The sequence below is a fragment of the Corvus kubaryi genome, unplaced genomic scaffold (assembly GCF_017639235.1).
Source record: "Corvus kubaryi isolate FWS band 111438036 unplaced genomic scaffold, C.kubaryi_AGA036_p1.0 134, whole genome shotgun sequence".
NCBI classification, from domain to species: domain Eukaryota; kingdom Metazoa; phylum Chordata; class Aves; order Passeriformes; family Corvidae; genus Corvus; species Corvus kubaryi.
Window position 1 is genome coordinate 9,947,124 of NW_024580668.1, and position 9,770 is coordinate 9,956,893.

Sequence of the window (9,770 nt, forward strand, 5' to 3'; positions counted from 1 at the left end):
ATGGATGTGCTTCTGATGGAAATCCAGCCCATCCCCATTTTGGATGTTCAGTGTTTTCTTGATTGTTTCAACTGTTTTACAGTTGTTTCTCAGCTGATAACAGGCTTGCGTGACAGTTTTCCACTCTGAATTCAATGACCAAGAACCGCTGCTTGTGTTTGTACCATTTGTGGCCATACAGAGCAACTGTTCATCCCCACAAAGGGATTGCCAGGACCTGGGATGTGCCATCAATGCTGGAAGCTGCTCCTGGAGGCAGAGAGGGACAGTGTGGCAGGCCAAAACCAAGCTCTGAACCTTTCACAATTCAGCATACTTAGCAGCCTGCATGGATGCTGAATTTCATTATCTCTTCAAATTGCTGCAGATTTGTTCAAAGGAGCCTTCCCTTGCTGGTAGGGCCACACGACAAGAACGAGCACGCTCGGGTCTGACAGTGACGTTCACTCCCTTCGGAGCACCAGAAACCAGCCAAGCGGGGCTGTGTGCCAGGCTCTGAGATAGGCCAGCCCCAGTGCTCCTGCAGGCACCTGCCAACCATGAGCCATCCCCTTCTGCCCCCCCTCCAGGCGAAACTCTGATTCAGCATCTTAAACAAAACCGCAAAACCTGCTTGTCAGTCTGGGAGCTCTCCCGTCTCTCTCTTCCCTCCACCACAAGACTCTACTTGCAGCCGTGCTGCTGCCCAGGGGCTGGAGGCAGGAGCAGGGTATGTTCAGTAACAGCCTCACACTGGCTGCTGTTTGAGAAACTGCTGGGCTTTGGCTTGCTCAGGGAGCGCAGTTGTTGCTCCCCAGGCTTGGCAAAGCTGTCTGGACTTGTACTCCCAAGGAGTGCTTTTCAGCAGGTCCTGGGCTCTGTCACCTGGACACAACTGCACTGGGGGAGTTTGAAGCTTTTCAGAAGCAGAAGTCTGGTGGTTTGCTCCAACCCCGGCTTTTTTCTCTTGTAATTTAGTTATATTTTATTTTTTTCTTGGTGGCTTGAAGTGTCAGTGAAGTAGAAACACAGTAAAAGGATAATCCTGAACAAGGTTATTGCTCCAAGCAGAGATGCTGGAGCCTTCCCAACACCAGGTTTGCTTTGGCCCCCAAAGCAGCCTCTCTTCAGGCAGGGAGGAGGGCTGAGGGACAATTTTTTAGCTGACTGGAGTTGGCCAGATTTCTTCTTCAACCTGATACAGCCTTTGCTGTCATTCTTCTACTTGCCTGAGTCATCCTAGTCCTCACTGCAACCCCCTCTTTTGGAGTCCTTGTTTTTTGTGTTTGATGAGGCTCACATATCAGAGACAGCTTTCTTTACTCCCTGGACCCTGTTGGATTTCTTTCTGCATTTTTACTTATTTCCTACAGCACAGAGTTGGAGTGCTAGCACAGCCTTCCTCCTTATAATTCAGCTGCCCTTTTTATCCTCTTCTTCCCTGACAAGTCCTTTTATTTCCTATTGTAACCCAATCTTTTTTGTACTGTTCTCTGTAGTTAGTCAAATAGATCCATCCAAACTATTAAAAGCAGCCTTTTCAGAGTAGAAGTATTCAAGTTTTTATCTGTTCCTGAAACACGAGTGCAGTCAGACAGACTTTTGAGTGAGAAGGGCAAATACAGTAGCTTTGGATATCAAAAGATAGGCAGAACGAACTGTCATCCTACCTAATAAAATGAAAAATCCTGGGAAACACTGTGTTTAGAAAGTGGAGATGATGAAACACCTCCCCTTCCCCTTGCTATCTAAACTAGCCCCAGAATAAGCATTGACCCACAGCCTGGAATTGGAGTCCTTTCCTTGTCTGGGTGGCTGAAGCAGTTGAAAAAAAACCCTCCCAACATCCCTGATTTTGCAATTTGATCAGAACTGTGCCATTGCTGCCTCTCTCCCCCCATCATTAGGCTACATCTAAAGGCATGAATTTTGCACTTGAAGATTTGTAAACCTGATTTTTGCCCTGTAGTGAACACATTTTGATAAGGCCCCAAGATTATTCCTATAAATGAGGAGAAATGGCATATCTGGAAAGAGAAGTCATTAAAACTGGAAAGAGAAGTTGGTAGAGTAATGAGAAGGTAGTGGTTATATTTAGAAAGCTTTCCATTAGGTTGAATAGAAGGGATTAGTCCTCACAGTTCTAGACAATGTAAGGCTTGTAGAGGTCTGCAAGAACTAGACTGTGATTTTCAGAGGTTTGAAGGGCTGTGGAAGAAAAACTCCAGGCTTTGAACAGTCAGTGAAAGCGAGATTAATAGAAGAGAAAGCACTGTTACCCTGAGAAAGCAGAGCATAGAGATGAATAAAGCAACTCCAGTCTAACAAGCCAATTTGCATTAAATCTGGCCTCCTCTACAGATCTGGGATATGTCAATACCAGGACATGAAAATTTGATTCCCTCAATGGTTTGGGACAGTCACTAATTTTTAGACAACTGCTTCTGGATCTTTTCCTCAAGAGCAGCTCCAAAGTCATCCCAGAGCTGGGTGGCTCCTTTCCTTTCCTGACCTTAATCTAAACAGATTAATGAGCCTGCATGTGGTAGAACTTGCTCCCCAGTGCTTGCAGATACGAAGAGGGAAAGGTAACAGGCCCATTTGTATCCAGCCTCTAGCTAGAAGCTCAAAGCTGGAAATCTGAGCTCGAAGCTACATCAGCCTCAAGATAGAAATTCTTGAGTTTTGAGCAGCCTTGTAAGAAGATGCCTCTCCTATCCTTCATACTTTACAGTTTTATACCAGCTGTCATATTCATGCTTAGCTGAATATAGAAATTGGGAATCCCCTTACATGTTATGTCTCTCCACACACAGAAACGGTGGTGGGTGACCACTGGAGTCCCCTTGGAGAGAGGCAGAGCTTCATCACTGCTCTATCATCTCAGGTGGACTGACAGAAGTCTTGGTAAGCTTTCCTGGAGAACTTAAATTTAAATTTAATGCTAAATTAAATGATAATTAAGTGTGTAATGCCCCCAAAGGTCTTGTTTCAGGCTCCTGGAAGATGTGGTCACCTGCTTCATGCTCTGATCAGCAACTTGCAAGGAAGGTGAGATACTTTTTCTCTTCAAACAAATGAAATTCTTTATTCGAGTTAACATTTATCCTTCTCAGGGCATCCTTGGGTATGGCCTCCCTTGCTTCTGCTTTAATCTCTCCCTCTAAACAGTCTCTGTCTCCAGAAGGAATTTTCTCTGTGTTGGTTTCTATCAAGGAGTTGTACCTTGTCTAGCAGTTTTCTAGTTCAGGTTCTGTATATCTTTTCTCATAATGAGTGCCATGGAGCTCCCACCATAGACAAAATGCAAAATAATTTGTAAAGTTTCTGGTGCTTCAGTACTCAAAGCTGCGCCTAGAATCCTTGATTTGGCCAGGGACATGGGTGTTAAATCTCAGCCTAAAAATAATGCACTCAAGAGCTCAGCTGGAATATCCCTTCATGGGACCATCTGTCATAGCTGAGCTCGGAGCACTCTGGTACATTGCTGATCTGTCTCAGCGTGCTGTTGTTTTCGTCTCCCCACTGGTGAGGCACATTCTTCTCGTTCTCTTAATTTGTTTCTCTCGGAGCGTTTTTATTCAGCAGTTGTCACCAAGTCAGTGTGACACAGAGCAGGAGGGAGGAGAGGGACAAGTTGTGCCTGACCCATTCAGTGTCTGCGCTGCTGGGGCTGCCCAGCGTGGCTGTGGCCCATTCCTGTGCCCATCCTGCTGCTGTTTCTGTACTCCCACTGCAGCCCCTGCTGTCTGCCTGCTTGGAGATGAATCAAATCATGACAATGCCTGTTGACAGTGGCTGAAATTTTGTTCCCTTTTCCATTGCTGGTGACTACTGGAGCCCTTCCAGCCCTGTTAGTGAGCAGTTTCATCCAGGGGGTTGCATTTTCCCAAAGCCCTGCTGATCCTTGAACAGCCCTCACTGCAGAACACTGCTGGTATGGAGCTACTTGGAATGGGTTGTACATAAACACACATTTCAGCACCCCTGCATTCACCATTCCATTCTTCCTTTCAAATCCTCCTGTCCTTCCCCCCCTCCCTTCTCTGCTCCCTGTATGTCTTGTTATACCTTGTTTCTACATGCCTAAGTCATGCCTTAAATAACAGCTGTCTGATTCTTTGCTTCTTCTCATACCCAGCTAATTATTTTCAATTTATTGATTTTCCACATGGAGATTAATGGGTTATTCAGCTCTCAAAGCCTATATCCACACAGCTGTGAGCTAATGCATGGGTAGGGGAAGGGGTAGAGGGGTATGTGTTTATGTGGCTGATCACCTTTCTGATGAACTTGTGTACCAAACCAAAGGGATTTTTCTCTTCCTTACTCATTATAAAAAGCTTCGAAATCTTACCAAAGAATAATCACATTTCACAGGGAGTAAAAAGTAATAAATAAAAACCTGACAAGTCTGCAGTAAGAAAATTGTTAACATGTGTTTTTCCTGTATCTTTAATTGCACTGGCTAATGTATTCTGGGTGTGAAAGAGCCAGGCACAGTGGCAAAGTACTACAGCCTAGATGTGGGGTGAGAAGCTCCCCCAGGACCCCTCCTCTGGTTCCACACCTCTGTCACAGCTATTTCTGCTTCTTTGTGTGGCTGCATCAGCCTGTGGGGTGCAAGCACACCCTTTTCTTGTTTTTTTCTAACCAAAATAATATCAGTGATCCAGTGTACAGCGCAGCAGCTGCACCCCACACTCAGGGTAGGCACAGGCAGCAATGAATTCACTGCTGATGGAAAAGTATCATGGAAGCTTAACCTCTGTGTATGGAGCAGTGACTCTGATCTTACTGGTTTATCTGACCAGCGAAAAGCCATGGAATTATGCTAATATAAGGCTGTGGATTTGAGCCTCATTTATAATTAATTAGTAATTTGAGGGGTGGGAACTTTTAAAAGGTTTTGTTAACTCCTCTATTGGCAGTTTTCACACCATTTTATGTTGTCAAGTCAGGTGCGAGTGTGACCAGGCTCAATTTGTAAGACAGTAATTGCCAAGGGACTTGGAGGAGAAGTGGCAATAAATGGCTAAGAAATGCAATCAGCAGTTAAAGAAAAAATAAACAGAAACATTGGCAAAGTGATTATTATTTTGCAAGTCTGGGCTCAATATTTCCTGCTTTCCTGGAGCCTATCAAAATGGTAGCCCAGATTCTCTGCCTCATTAGGATCCCTGGCTTGTTGGGCCCTGAGCTGCACATTTATAGTCGATAGCTGAACGTTGCAGATTTCACTATTTTCAAGGCACATTCAGAACTCTTCAAAAATCAACCCACTTATGTATGGTTTGAGATGTTCAGCTTAAAAAAAAAAAAAAAATTGCCTCAGTGAAGTCCTTTTTAAACCTCTGACCTTGACTTTTATTCTTATTCCAGTAACACCAAGGCAAAAAATACTTCTGGACCTGACCTTCCTCTTGCCAAGGCTGGATGGATCAGTTGGGTTCTGGGAAAGGATTTCCTCCCTAATCTGCTACGGCTTTCTTGTGGCCACTGCTCTGAGAGGCCTATGTGTATTAAAAGTGGCATGTCCCTGTTAGAACCACTGGGGAGATTTGACTGGAATAAGCTAGAAACAGGGATAAGAATGCTGGTTTAAAGCCAAGATTTAGGAATGAGGGGCTTAAACACAGGAGATTTGAGGCAGAGCACGGAGTAGTTCGGACGAGGGAAACATGGCTGAAGAGCAAGAGAGAGCTAGACACGGGTGCTGACTTTTATATTAACCAGTTCAAAAAGGGGATGGTGGCACAGCTGAAATGTGTCAAAATAATATTCATTTTTTCCCCAGTTAATTCCCAACACAAATTAACCTCAGTCATTTTCCTCTTCCCTCTTAGACACACTCTATTTGTCAAGCCATGTTGCCTTAACACTTCCCAGCCATCTGGGATAAATTTAGCCTGCCCAAGAAAAAAGTGCAACATGGCAGCCCTTGGATGAAGGAGCAGGCAAGTCTCTTGCTGACTGCAGCCTCTTGTAGGTCATTGCAGCACACGTGTGTCCCTCTCCTCTTATGACTTTTGTTGAAAATGGCTCAAGGTACAAAAAACTGAAGCTTCCTGTTGGGCTAGGAATGGATCAGTGTGGGTAAGGTAGCGTGGGCAGGAAGGCATGCAAGCGTCTGGTTTGAATAGCTCCACACATGTAAGATCAGCCAACTTTCTCTAGGTTTCACGGGTTTGGGGTTTTTATCCCAGAGCAGTGGTGGACCCCACCCTTCCCTGCACCTCCCAGGAAGATTGTGGGGAGCTCATGGACAGGGGGTCAGCCCCTTCAATTGCAATTACTGATGTTAGAAATAAACCCGAAAAGTTCGGATGTGCTCCGGAAGGTCAAGTGTCTCCTGTGACACTCGGGAGGCAGGAGGACCTGGTGCCTTGATGTGCTTCTGATGGGAAAGCAACATGTGAGAAGACAGGCAACCGAGCGGCCTGCAGGATACACATTCCTAAATGTCACTTAGCCATACAACCTGCGAGGGCGGAAGCGTGGGCAGATGGAGAAATAATATTTTCATTGAAAATTCTCTACCTCTAAAATATTTCCTGTCAGGTTCCTTCCAAGGAGGGCTGGAGCAAGGAAGGAGGGGGGCTGAGGTGGGATGTGTGGCAGTGGATACAAGTTTGTGATTCCTCAAGCCTCTCCATTTTGAGAGCATTTGACTCAATCCCCTTTCTTCTCCCCCTCCTTGAGAAAAGGATCATGCTAAATATTGCTGGAGCCGGAGGCAGTTTGGGAAGTGAAATAAACACCTGACTGTTAAATGCTAAATGTTTACTCAACCAAAAATAAAAATAGTTCTGGTTTCCTCCACGACACTCTAGAGTTACGTTCACCAGTGCACATGAGCTGGAGGTTTGCAAAGGGGGAGTCTTGGAAGGTTGAAACTCTTTGGAGGGGAGAAATTTGGAGGCAGTAAGACAGGCCTCCCTCTGTCCTGTGAGAGCTCTTCTGCCATGGAGAAAATGCTGCAGCTGTTTGCCTGGCGCAACTTAAAAATAAACTCCCTCCTCCTTTCCTCGTATCAGTTTCATGGGTGCCATCCCAAACCCTAGATGTCAAGTGCAAAGGGTCAGAGTCCAAGGGTGGGCACAGACCCCTCTGTGGGATCTGATGAACAGGAGGGAGATGTGCCTTGATGCCTCAGAGGAAATCTCCAGGAGTTTGGAGCTGCAGTCACAGCAGCCTCTGGGTGCTCAGGAACTGCAAGTGCAAATGGTGCAAATGGCAAACCCTTCAGCTGGGCAGTGAGGATGTGCCTGCGTGTGGATCATCCCAAGACAGCAGAGCAAAAATTATGGTGCAGACAGTGACATTAGGAATTCTCACTGGAATGTTCTTTCCTGTAGCTCTCCCCATCGAGTTGCAGACATCACATTGCAACGGGTGCAAAATTATTCTGCTTACACTTCACCTCCAAAATCCAAGATGGAAAATGCTATGTATTACCAGAGATATTTATTGGGCTTGATTATATATGACACATGCATTTGCAATATGTTTCCTTCAGTCAGGTCATCCATAGATGGACTAGGAAATAGCATTTAACACGCATGAAATAGAGCAGATTCCTTCCCTGAACGATGACTACTTGCTGATTCCCAAAGCTTGCCAACTTGTAAAGTAGCCCAGAAGGGCTATATATGAACTAAGCCATCCTTCAGTAGCTACTGCACTGTCTTATGCAGACATTCCCTTTCAGGTAGCAAAATAGATTATGACAACTGGAGAAAAGGACACCCATTTCACACATATTCAGATGGGGGAGGAAAATAGGGCGATCAATGGGAGTCCAAACCAGCATCTCTATTCAAGCCAACACCAATTTCTTGCTGAAAGAAGTCCCCATCTTTCCCTTTCTTAACTGAGAGGAAGCAAATTCATGGGGTCCTAAATGATTTAGGACTCCCACATAAGTAAGCTGAATTGGAATTGTAAGACTCCCAAACTTGAATTTGGTCCTGAGAACAATTTCTTTGGAAGCCCAAAGAGCAAAACACCCAACCTGAGCTGAGGTAAAGGTGGATTAGCATGGAATTACTGTTGCTAAAATGAAATTTGCTATCGTTAACCAGAAAGTGTTAGGATAAAAAAAATTATAGAACAATTTGGGCAAAGAAAAACTAGAGCCACCTGTTTAAAGTTAGCCTTTAACCTATTCCCTCTGCCTTCCCTTTTGCTTTCTCTCTCTTTCAAATTTTCGCAGTATCTCCTCTTTCCATAGAAGCAAATCTTCCCCAGGGAAAGTCAATTCTGAAGGCAATTTTCCAAAAACCATTTGGAAGAATTGGCCGGTGCTTCAACTGCAAACATGAAAAGGCATTTATTCCACTAACTCAAATGTAGTTTGGAAGAGACATTACTGAACTTGTTTTAGGAATATACTTTGACTGCATCAGTTTTATTGCTTCTTGTATAAATGTCAAAGTCAATTTGCCTTAAAGCAGAAAAAAAGTACATGGTAATGTATATATTACATACAAAAAATGGGGGGGGGGGAAGTGTTGTCTCCATGGTAAACTCAAGCCTATTCCATGTTAATTGTGCTCATCAGACGCACTCAGTACTTCATCAGTGGTGAGAAGAAGGAGTGGGTGTGATCCTGTTATTGAAGACTGTGTGTGTAGTATTGTTGTAAACTGGCCAGCTAATAAAAGATCCTGAATTTCTATTAATTCTTATATTTTGGTTGCTTAATTTTGTGACCTAAAACTTTCTTGTTCATCCCTTAAAAGGGTTGCTTTCTTGTTGTGAAAAGAACTTGTGCAACATCAGCAGCATTTAGGCTTGCACTGTTAGCACATCAGCTAACACACATCACATTTGAGATCCAGGACACCCAGCAGCAAAGGATTTTTTTCTTGGAAAGGGGGGAAGAAAAGAGCAAGTCTTCCAAATTCCTATTTCAATCAGCACTCATTGCCAAATTTTCTAGTGAGAAGCGAATTGGCTATTTCAGAACACTTTGTCTCAGCAAAACTATAGTTGGAATTTCTTGGGGGCTAAGGAAAAAAACACATCTTTAATCCAAGAGTTGTCCCCCTGCTGAATTTCAAAGACTTGCTGCAGACAATGTGGGATACAGAGCTTCCAGGACAAAAAGATTGGATTTTCTTTTATAGTAAACAAAAGGTATTAAGCCACCTAAATTATCTGCTTTCTGCCCTTCTATTGTACAACATGATTTGCAGTAATTTTCGGTATTAGAATGGGCTACATATTAGGTGCTGCCATTCTTAAAATATTACTGGGAACACATTGGATTTTGCAGTGTTTTCATTTGCATTTTAAGGTCTGATCCTGCAAAACCGTAACTTTCCTCACATGAGGAGCTGCAGTGGCATCAGCAGTGCTTCTTATCTACATAATGTCTTGCACAATTATTTTCAGGATCAGGACATAAGGCTGAAAATGCAATTACTTTGTGAGTTACAAAAAAGAAAATGCTCTTTGGAATGATAGGTGAGATTCTCTGCTGGAGTAAATGATAAAGGACCCATTGAATTCAACGGAGCTATCCTGATTCACACCCGCTGATATGGCCCATTAATTTTAGTGTATGAAAATGAATCTCTGCTCTAAAAATACCAATTAGTAATAAGCTTTGAGAAAGGAGAAAAAAAAAATCAATTTAAATTCATTTTGTGTAATGCACATTTTCTGATGCTATTTTAGTTAAATTATTATTATGCATAATAATGGCAGGGCAATAGGTGCTGTCACCTTAGGAATTTGCAGCTGTGATGTGTAGTATAAAAGTTAGTGATAGGGAAATTTCAGAA

The 9,770-nt window shown here is 43.7% G+C and overlaps 1 long non-coding RNA gene across 1 annotated transcript; it reads left to right on the forward strand.

Moving 5' to 3' along the window:
• The first annotated feature begins 2,510 nt into the window (after positions 1 to 2,510).
• Positions 2,511 to 8,669, forward strand: LOC121675127. Its single transcript, XR_006019965.1, has 4 exons — positions 2,511 to 2,676; positions 2,796 to 2,886; positions 2,963 to 3,030; positions 5,362 to 8,669. It is a non-coding gene; the product is annotated as an uncharacterized LOC121675127 (long non-coding RNA).
• The last annotated feature ends 1,101 nt before the right edge of the window (positions 8,670 to 9,770 follow it).